A 12,166-nucleotide genomic window follows, 5' to 3' on the forward strand; every position below is an offset into this window, starting at 1 on the left:
CGATAAACAAAGCAAGGGATGAATGGAAGAATGGCGTAATAGGGTGGGAACTCATTCAAAAGTTGTCGAAGATCCCAATTCCAACAATATTGCCAGAACTTGATAAGGAAGGAAAAATCATATTGGAAGCTAAAGCATTCATAGAACCAAGAAGTACAGCTACAAAATCAATCAATTTCAGAGCATCTCATCAAGCGGAAGAACTTACCCGCTGAAGATTCCACATGGAAGGATTAGAATTTTATACAGAAGCATCAAGAACTACTCAAGTGTTGAGGACAACACTTTTGGAAGGAGAGGGGCATGTTAGGTCCCTATACTACTAGTGTAACCCCTTATTGTTATTAATACAACCCGTTATTATATTGTTGTGCCCATGTAGTCCCCATATTGTTATTATTGTGCCCCATAGAAGCCTACTATTGTTATTATTGTGCCCTTACATTATTATTATTGTGTCGGCTCTGATTATATTATGACCCCTTAGACTCCTATATATAGAAAGGAGGTATTTTCATTTGTATCATCTAATAATTGTTCATTTGTGTAATGTAAAGGAGGTTTCCCCCTCGAAGAGGCTTATTCTAAGGAAAGAAATTCAAGTCTAATATTGGAAGTTAAGTGAGAGAGAGTTATAAGTTTAATGCTTTGTCTAGAAAAGATGAGTCATGAAAAATAAAAATGTTGAGTTAAGGAAAGTTAGAAAATTTTAATTAAAGTGTGAAGTCTTAGTTTGCATGAGGAAAGGAAAGTTAGAGTTTACATGATTCCATATTTAAAAAGTTTGGTGTTTATATACTTGTGGTTGGGCCATTGTAATGTGAAGCAAGAAGAGAGAATAGTCATATCTTGGTGGATGTATATGAGAGAATAATTAATGAATATAAATTATTTTTTCAAGCATAAGCTTGTGTATTTATTTGTCTTGTGTTTGCATGCTTATCTTTTCCTCTAACTAATAAGAACTTATCTCCCTACACTTTGTCATATAAGAAAATTGTGTCATGACTTGTGCAATGACCCACCCAATCCTACTAGACAATGGATGATTGCACATTATCCAAACCCATATAAACTTATGCATTTTCCCTCCAAAACCTTCACCTACTCTTCATCTCATGTTAGCACTTATAATCCAATGGTAACTACTCAAATCCTTGTTTCCTTAGCCAACTCTCTTGTCGCATTTACAAGAAATCGTTCTATATTGAAGAAGGCTGTATTCTTCAATTTCTAATGGGTCAATGTTTTGTATCACATAATTTTCATAAATGATAGTTTGGACCAATCTGTCTCAATAGTCATATGTGCTCCTTTGTTCTCAGCTGACCCTTGCGCTATCTCGCCATGTCCACTCTAGTTGATTCAACTCATTCTAATGGGTGCCTCTCTACATTCTTGTATTCTACCCTCATCTTTTCATCCCATGTGCTACACATTACCCTTGTCTTCAGACTATAGTTGTTAAATCATCTTGTGCTAGTCCCTTGATGCTTCACATGCCATAAAAAATGCAAACAAATGTCTAAGGATTATGCTTGTTATCATTCCATCATATGTTTACTACACTCATTTACCTAATACAATTATTCTAAGTGTCTTTGTTTTCAAGCCAGGTTTGTAAATCTGAATCAAATTGTGTTTTGGATTAAGAGAGAATATGAATATATACAAGGAGAGGGAGACTACTGGGTTTCATCTCCCAATGTCTCTTCATCTTCTAACTTCCTTTATTTTTTTATATTGACAATATTTACATAAGTTTTCCTAATCCCAAATATTAGGTTTCAACATCACACCCCACACCCACCACCTCCCCCCCCACCCCTTAATCTGAAGGGATTTTGGCGAGTCCAACCATCATTCTGAATATTTTAAACTTTTACCTTCCAAGCACTTGGTCAAGATGTCTACAATCTACTAATTTATCAAACAATGTCGTAGGTGGATTGTTTCAGCCTCAACATGATGTCGAATGAGGTGGTATTTTGTATTTATGTGCTTCGTTTGATCATATTACTTAGGGTTCTTGACCAAGTTTATTATAGAAGTGTTGTAAATCAAAAGAGGAGTTGAATGTACTTGTTTCTCCTGCAAATATTCCAGAATTTTCCAGAGGCACACAATTTCCTTTGTTGCTTTAGCTGCTATCACATATTTAGCCTAAATTGTGGAATCTGATGGAACTGACTGTTTGCGTGACCTCTAGGAGATAGCTCCTGATCTAAGACACATAAGATAACATGAAGTAAATACTTTGGTTTCTTTATCTCCATCAAAGTATGGATCAGAGTATCCAATGATGCTGAATTCACCCACCTGTGCATACTTGAGTCCAAAGTCTTGAGTTCCCACCAAGTGATTTAGAACTCTCTTTGCAGCGTACCAATGACACTCACAAGGCTTTTGCATAAACCTAGAGAGGATTCCAACAACAAATGGAATGTCTGGTCTGGCAGTAGTCAAGTAGTTGAGATCTCCTACTAGCTTCCTATACTTTGTTTCATCCTCATATTCAATTACTTCAATGGATGCGAGCGATGAGCCCCAGCATTGCAACAAGAATGTTGCAACTCCTAAGGCTATTGACTTAAATTATCAACCCAGGGTATGTACAAACTTAAGAGGGGTCAACAATGTTTGTGCAGTAGACACCTTCCTCTTCCTATTCCAACTCCCTTTGATGCAAGTGAAAGAAGTTAATGAAACAACTTTAAATGAACAAAGATATAAGTAATCCTCCAATCCTAAGTTGTAATAAGCAGATCTATTCTACTTGGAAAGTAAATGGAAGGAAGGGAATCTATTCTAGTTGCAAACTTGTAACACATAATGAAAAATAAGAAAATCTAATCTATCTTGCTGGAAAGGAAATGAAATTTAAAGGAGATCTATTCTATTTTGTAGGAAAGGAAAGTCCTAGAGTACTCTTGCAAAAAGGAAATCACACTTTGCATAAAGTAAATTGTGGAAAAGGAATCTAGACTAATTTGCAGAAATCAACATTCAAGAAGTAAGAAATATAAGAGCTAAATAGTGGCCTAACCAAACCTCATTTCAATGAAAGTAGCCTCAGAGCCTTCATAGGCTATAAATCTACTTCTACCATGAATTTGGAGTGAATCTAGGTAAGGAAAATCTCGAAAACAAATTGCTACAGGTTTGCTACAAGACTGCTATAGAAGTGACAGGATTGCTACAGGAGTGAGATAAATTGCCGAATGCCCCAAGAAAATCCGATGCAAATGAGATGGATTATTTTTTTATGAATTAGGATGTCCTTGGACTCCATTTTAAGTGGAATCACTAAAAAATACTCTTGTTAAAATGTGCTAACAATAGCAGAAAATTACTACTATAAAAACTATAAATTCAAGAATTAGTGAGCTAGTTAACCTATCAAATGCCTGACCTAATCAAGTGAAACAGATATGGGGTGATTTTTTTTATTAACTTGACTGTTTTTGTGACCCAATACAGGTGGAAAAAACTCAAATGAAGCTCATTAACATGTTCTAAAAAATAACAAAAAATTAATACTATTTTTCTACAAGGGACTTACAGAAATTCTATATTTGTGAACTATTAAACCAATCCAAGTAACTCAATGATGAAGATGACTTTTCAAAGCTGTTATAAGGATGCATCATGCTTGTGACTCTATAAATTACCTACAAAACAACTCACTTGAATCATTTGACCAATATAACCTACAACAAAACAAGCACAAATAGTAAATGCAGAAATAAGAGATGCAATTGAAAAAGACATTCAAAGAAAAAAAGGATTGTATAAGAGGGATCTAAGGCTACTGGGATGTCAAAGATTAAGGATACTTAGAGTATTTTGAAGGAAACCAAGCTTTATAAGCTAAAAATGGTACCAAACTTCATTATTTGAATCAATCCAGGTACATCCCTGCTAGAAATAAAAGTGGAGCTATTAAATAACAAGTTTTCTCCACAAGAAGACTAAGAAATACATGCCCCCTTAGGAAAATTAGAATTGGTAATTATAAAAATTAATGGGGAAGTATTGGCTTAGTAGGTCCTGACCCAGTTTCAGAGTTAGTTGCACCAAACAAATCCCTACACTACTGGCCCTTTCAGCATCAATCCGTAGTGCGTGGATTGAAGTCTCACCCGAAGCAGTATGGGGGGATGCTAGAACCAAGTTTCCGCACCCAAAGATTAGTGTGATGTCCTTTTGTGACCTAGATCTAGATTCACGCAGATCGATAAGCCTTCATGGCTTATCACTATAACTTCCTTTAATCAATCTCTAGACCTCCACGAAGCTCTACGATTGGCTTTTGCAGACCCTGGACAAGCGAATTAGCTACTTACACACACCATATATTACTCTTAGACCAATATTTATGCAGATTTACTTAAGTGTTGGATAAATTTAATAGAAAGCGTTATAATCTTTGTGTAATCAATTAACATCAATTGCATTTAGATAATAAGACAGATCAAGTAAATTCGCGCATCACTACATCATTACTTCATAAGGCATTATTTATCACAACATATAGAGCATTCATACATAACAAAAGTGAAGAGATAAAACACAAGAATTTCTGCAACAATCTTCTTTATTGATATCCATTTAAGCTTATAGAATCAAGACTTCCCTGCGCACTCAGCTGCAGGGGTCCACGCACTCAACTGTAGACACTACTCTAGGCCTCTATGCACTTAGCTGTAGAGCCTTTTTCATCCTTTAATACTTCTATTTTGATCTTCCTTCTATCGACCCATTACATTCATCATATCTTATCATTCCTTAGACTCTATAAGAAACACCTATTTATACAATCTTCAAAAACTGACTCAAGTTTACATAAGAGGGTAAAAACCCTTTTTGACTCTTAACTAGTTATGCGCTCCACGACCACAATCTGTGGAGACTTTATATATTTTTACATAAAAACTTGGGATTTTGCCCCAAAAATGACCCAGGGGGCCCCATCCCAACAGGAAGCATTCTCTTTGAAATGAGGTAGATTTCCCCTCCAAAATCTCTCAAAAAGTGGATCTAGTTCCCAACACTAGGAATTTGCATTAATTGGCAAGGAGCTCCAGAAGTGGACTTAGTTCTCAATCAGTGGAGCTCCAGAAGTGGATTTAGTTCTCAATCAGTGGAGCTCCAGAATTTGTCAATAATTTGCACGCTGAAATGCGCCACCATCTGTAATTTCTTTGATGACATATCTCCCCAGCCAGTGCATCTGAAACTTTCTTGGAAACTTAGCGAACTTACTGTCATGTAGTAAAACCAAGTCATTTGACTTGAAGGTGCGCAGTTTGATGTGCTAATCATGCCAAGATTTTTCTTGTTCCTTCTGAACGTGCTTGATGGAATCCAGCCAAGACCCTATCTTCTGCGAGCTCGATTAGCTGTGTGAGCCATTCTTCCAAGGCTCCGCGGTCCGCCATTTGATTGGTTTATGGTGTTGAGGTGCTGAATGTGATAATTTTTTAATTTTGCAGCGATTTTATTACCTACAAACTACGGTCCTTCGTCTGTGATTATGTCCTTTGGGAGGCCATATCGCACAAATATTTGGAACAGGAAATGAATCACAGAGTCCTCTGTAGCTCTTTGAAGTGCCTCTGCTTCAACCCATTTGGTAACATACTCTATTGCTACTAGAATATATGTTTTCTGATTTGATGATGGGTTGATCAGACCAACAAAATTGAGCGCCCAATGCTCAAATGGTTCAATTACTAGCTGTGGGTTTAAAGGCATTTCGTCGGAATATCCAGGGCATCCTGCTCTTTGGGAATTGTCACAGGCTTGAACAAATTTCTTAGCGTCTTTAAAGATTGTGGGCCAGTAGTATCCTGTTTGCAAAACCTTGTGACCGGTCCTTCAATCTGCGAAATCTCCGCCACACGGTCCATCATGACAGGCTTTTAGAATGTCAAATATTTCGTCTTCATGAATGCATCTTCTGATGTGCATATCTGCCCTTGTATGAAATAGGTAGCCCCCAATCCAAGAAAATTGGGTACTACGTTGCACAATCTGTTTTCATTCATTGGGGGTCAGATGCTTTGGTAATTTACCTACTGCTAAATAATTTGCAACATCAGCATACCAGGGTGTCTTGATAGTAACAACAAATAAATGTTCATTTGGGAATTGATCTTCGACTGTTGTTGCGTTTTCTGGCTTCGACATTCGTGAGAGGAAATCAACTACATGATTCTCTTTCCCTGGTCGATCTTTTATTGTGATGTCAAATTCCTGCAATAAGATCAACCATCTTGTTACTCTATCATTTGTAATAGGTTTATTTGCTAAATATTTTATGGCAAAGTGATCTGTATATAAAACAACGGGATATCCAGTGATATAATGCCTAAATTTATTTACAGCATGTATTACAACTAAAAACTATTTTTCAGTTATAGTATAGTTTAGCTTAGCAGGAGACAAATTCTTGCTAATATAATAGATTTCATATGGCTTTTTGTCTTCTTCTTGCTCAAGGACTGCTCCAAGAGCTGTGTCTGAAGCATCTGATGAAATTTGAAATGGCAGGTCCTAATTTGGGCCTCTGTATTGGGGCTGTTGACACAAGCTTTTTCAGATCCTCAAAATCACGGTCGCATTTATCTGTCCAAACAAAATCAACATTCCCTATTAGTGCGTATAGAGGTGTAGCTATTTGAGAAAAATGTTCTATGAATCTCCTAAAATAACCAGAAAATCCTAGAAAACTACATACCTCTGTCTGTGTGGTAGTAGTAGGTATTAACAAAATTATTTGAATTTTTGCTGGATCTACCTGTATTCCAGCTTCTGAGATATAATGACCTAGGATGAGCCCTTCGGTCATCATCATATAGGAATTTTCATGGCTCAAGCAGAGCCTAGTGGCAATTCATCGTTGTAGCACCTTTTCCATTGTGTCTAGTGCTGGCTCAAAATCATCTCCGTATGGTGTGAAATTGTCGATATATACTTCGAGCCCTTCATTTATTAAATCTGAAAAGATGCTGAGGATGGCCCTCTGAAATGTGGTAGGGGCATTGTGGACAGGTAAAAGTAGTTTTGTCCTTGTCTTCAGGGGCAATCTAAATCTGATTGTATCCACTGAAGCCATCCAAGAAAGAAAAGAATTTCTTTCCTGCTAATGTATCCACTGAAGCCATCCAAGAAAGAAAAGAATTTCTTTCTTGCTAATGTATCTAATACCTGATCGATGAATGGAAGGTGAAAGTGGTATTTTTGGGTTGCTTTGTTTAATTCTCTATAATCTACACAAATCCTCCACTTTCCATTCTTCTTTGGCACCACTACTAGTGGAGAGACCCACTTGCTATCAGAGATTGGATAAATAAAGTTTACATCAAAAAGTTTTTGTAATTCAGCTTTCACAATATCTTTCAGGTGAGGGTTGAGTCTCTGTTGGGGTTGGCGAATGGGTCTAACATCTTTTTTAGTATAAATGTGGTGTGTGCACAGCTGGGGATCAATTCCCTTCATGTCCGGATAATCCTATGAAAAATCTTCCTTATATTTTCTTAGTAGTTGGACTAGTTTTTCTTCTTGTTCAGGAGTTAGGTTATTGGTAATGTTCAAGGTTTTTCCTGGCTCAATCTCTATAGTTTTGCTGTTTGAAACAAAGGTAGTGGGTATTTTTTGATCATGAGTGTCTTTGAGGGGATCTTCTCCTAGTTCATTGTCAAATGCTGCCTCTATCATGTGACATTGTACATGGGATCTGGATTTGGATTGGTAATGAAGTTGTTAATAATATCGTCCTCTGTTGATCTTTAAAATCGAGGGCATATTCTATGGTTAATGGAGACCTAATGTTTTCTGTGAGGTATGATATAGGTTGTTTGTTATTTTTTATTATTGTTACACTTGGCTGGGCTGGAGGGTATAGTGCTAGATTCTTGATATTACTCCCTCTAGTTATAGTCGTACTGCCTTGTCGTCAACCAATGTAAGCATTAACAGTCGCAAGCCAAGGTCTACCTAAAATTAACGGGTGTCCATCGAGTCAGTTTTTGGGGTTTATTATCAGAAAGTTGGCAGGGTATTCCTAGGAATCTACTGATACCATTACATCATGTAGTGTACCTTCTGGCCTAACTACTAATCGGTTAGCCAGTTCTAATAAGGTGGAGGTTGGTTCCACTGATGTAATGTCCAGATTTTGACAAGTGGTGGTTGTTAAAATAATAATTGCAGCCCCTAAATCAACTAGGGCATTTGAAAAGGTTTGCACTGTCACTATTGGATTCCCTGGGTCTTCATATTTGACAGGTGGTTCTCTTCCTGATAACAGATCAGATAGGGTGCCAACTACTTGGACTGTTGGGTTAGTTGTTATTCTCCTCTTTGGCTTCCTTATACATAATTCTTTGATGGTTTTTGCATATATTGGCATATCTTTGATAGCTTGGAGGAGTGGGATTTTTATACACAAATTTCTAAGTTCTCCCAGAATATCAAAGTCAGGATGTTCTATAGGGCGTGGTATGATTAATCATTCTGGGAATTGGGGAGAAGACGTGGTTTCTTGATCATGATTTTGTTGTCTGACCACGTCTTCTTCTTGTAGTGGTTGTTCTGCGGGTAACTGATTTTCAACTTGAACATTTTATCTCCCTCGGTTTCTATAATGCGCCCAGACCTTAATTGAAGGTCGTTGCACTCTCTTAGATCAGTTTTTGGTTTTGGTGTTTCGATTATTTGAACAGATTGAACCCGTATGTTATTTGGATTCGGGTTGGGTTGGGCTAGGGGTTGTAGTCTTAAGTTGGATTGGGGATTTTGTTGTAGTGCATATGGTGCTGGTAGTGTAGGTTGAGGGAGTGGAATGGTTCCTACTGGTTGATTCATCGGTCTTTTCCAGTTTGTCTGCCAGGCTTGACTCTGCGAAGTGGGAGGGGACCATTGTGTTGGATATGCATTGTTTTGCCAATATGGTGGAGAGTAGGGAAAATTTGGCCAATTAGGTTGGCTTGTTTGATTCGGCCATGGAGATGAAGGAAATGGTTGTTGTGACCAGTTTGAAAAGGGAGGCTGATTTTGCCACATTGTATTATATTGCTGAGCATGATATTGCAGAGGCTGGAAAGAAGAAGACGGATCAGAGGACATACCTGGTTGTTGTGGCTGCCATTGACGGTGCTGATTGAGTAGGTACATTGGTTCTGATTCTTCCTCCGCTTCCTTGTACACTGCTTTCAAACTCAGAAGGGAGGGGCAGTTCTTTGTGGAGTGGCCTTTTGTACAAATAGCGCAGACTTGAACTACATCTAGTGGACACTCTTTTTGGCTATCTTTCTTTCTGCATCTCGGGCAGAATATTTCCAGATTTTGCTTTGCTTCTGCTTGTTTCTGTTTCTCTTGCATAATATCGAGTTGCATTGTTAGAGTCCCGAATATATCAGTTTTGAAATTCTCCAGTAAATTTCCAATTTCTGCATGGGTTACTCCTTCACCGGTGATCTTGTTGTCCCTTGTGAACCTGTCACGTTCCACTGGTTTTAGCCTTGTGCTTCCTCGTGGACTCCTGATACATAAATCAATAATGTCAGCAAAATTTTCTTGATAAATCTCTCATTTTCCCATAATATTTAGTGTTTCAACCCATTGTTCCTTCATTCCTTTAATTAATGTCATTTTTAATACATTGTCAGGTAAGGGTAATGATGCATAAGGATATATCTGAATATTATATTGAAAACGTTCAACATATTCTTCTAGTGTCTCATTAGGTCTAGCTACCATCTGAAATATTTCATCCTTTAACTCTCTAGACCTACAATAATCCTGATATTTCTTCAGTAAAGCACCTTTCATCTAATCCCAGTCGTTTATGACACCTCCATTTAACCCCGTAAACCATCATAAAGTAGCCCCTTTTAATGTAGAGGAAATAATTTTAGCTTTTTGGGATTGGTGGTATAGTCATACCCCTGGCGTAGTACATCGAATTCAAATAAAAATGCGTCTAGATCTTCTGACGTTAGGCCATGGAATGTAGGAATATGTTGAAGAGGAATGGCCTTCATAGGTGCATTAACTGTAGTATCTACAATGGGATATTGCAGTGTGGAGGTTTGGGGGGTTTGCTTGTTTTGGGCCATTTGGTCAAGTATGTGCCAATATCCTTCTAGGATTTCTAGGAGGGTATTCCTAGGCTAGTTAGAAGGAGCAGGAATGGCCTTAACAAGAATGGCCTTAATAAAACTTCCTTTGTCTGGGATGATGAGAGTTCCTTGCTGAACTAATGCTTGGGGGGATCTTAGCTCTTCAGGTTCTTCAACTTTGTTTTGAATAATTTTGACAGCACTTCCCTTATCTAGGTTGCTTAATGGTTGAACTATTCCAAGAGGAGATCTTAATTCTTCAGTTTCCCTGTTTCTCCTCTTCCTTTGCAGAGATTACTAAGGTTCCCTTCTTGTAATGATTTTGGGATAGAATTCTCAATTTCTTGAAAATCTTGCTCCTTTGTTTGGCTGTGCACCTCAATAAAGGCTACAAATGGTGATTCTGTGGCCTGAAGGGAACTACTAGGTTGTCTAGAAGCAGCGTTTCTAGGTCCTACTGACGGCAAAGATTCTGCATTTTTAAGGATTTTGTATATAAAGGTCGATTGGCCAAGGGTCACTGACCCCTTAGCTTTATCAGGCTTGGGTAGTGGTTTAAGATTCGTTTTAGGCTTTTTCTGCTTAGTCATGCACACAAATCAAATACTTATTTCTAACCAAAATAACAACAAATCTGCAGGAAAGCGTGTGGGGGAGCAGGGCTATTACATGCTCCGTACGTAGGTTCTTACCTTCTATTTTTAAAACCCAACTCTCTCCTAGTAGGTACTTTACACTACTCTCTTTTCAAAAGAAACAAATGGCTACACTCTCCCCGGCAATGGCGCCAAAATGTTGAACAATAAAAAGGGTCTTTTTAACCTCTATTTACCCTACATTAATTATCAATCCAGGTACGATTTTTTATCTCAAGAGTGTACTCAGTCTGAGGTGGTCACTTGTTCAAGAGTAATGTTGGCAGTATAGTGCTTTACAAAAGTAAATGGATGTTGGAAACAAACTCTAATTGTAATGGCAAGAAACTCAATTTCTTTGTAACTAAATCATTCACTTAAGAAACTACAGCAACCATCAGTCAAGGATGCAATAATGATAACTCTTTCCCCTGTAAACTAATGTAAATGAAAACCAATCAAAGGCAAGATCTCCAATCTGAGAGCTAGACAACAGTAGTCAATGTTGCCTACAGTTGTAGATCTTTCTATTCACACCAAAGAAAATACTTGAAATAACAATTCAATTAATAGAAAAGGAACAACAACTAATCTATTGAAGAGATCGAACATCAAAGCTTAATCTACAGGAATGAATTAAGAAGCAATCTTAACCAAAAGGATTTGAACAACAATCTTTAACTAATAAAGGAATTGAACAACAATCTAAGAAAGGACAACAAACCTAAGTAAGTCTACATAAATTGAACAACAAACTTAATCAAGTGTAAGCACACAATGACTATAGAATCAATAATCTTATTCTAGCATAATGGACATTAACCACAGTTATAAAGGAACGACAATTGCAGTTATAATGGAACAATAATCGAATGAACAAAAATCTCAATTGTAAGTAAACCATAGTTAAATGAACAACAATACCAATCGGTAAATGAACAACAATATCAATCTGTAAATGAACAACAATATCAATCTGTAAATGAACAACAATATCTGAATTAGATGGTGCGATATTATTTTAGAATGAACAACATAACATTTTCAGTTGCAAATAATAATCTTGCTATTCAATTACGAATTCGATATAACAGAGAAAGTCAATGAAATGTTCAAGAACAAAAGATTATTGAATAAATCAAATTAAGGAAGTGCAAAAGAAATCAAACCACACACGACTGTAATCATAAAATAATGATACAGGAAGCAAGTGATCCACTAGGGCCGGGCCCTTAGCCACTAGGGATGCACTGCTACGGTTACTCTAGGATCAGATAACGGAACAACAACTGAGTTATATATTAATCATAAAGGCAAAGTTACAGCTATCGCTCTTTAAAGAGAGTCGATGATCAAATTTCAGATTACAACAATAAACTCTACAAATCAACAATAATCTCCACC

The sequence above is a fragment of the Pinus tabuliformis genome, chromosome 3_2 (genome assembly GCF_031772625.1).
Source record: "Pinus tabuliformis cultivar Carrire ecotype Pingquan chromosome 3_2, CPIR1, whole genome shotgun sequence".
Lineage (NCBI taxonomy): Eukaryota > Viridiplantae > Streptophyta > Pinopsida > Pinales > Pinaceae > Pinus > Pinus tabuliformis.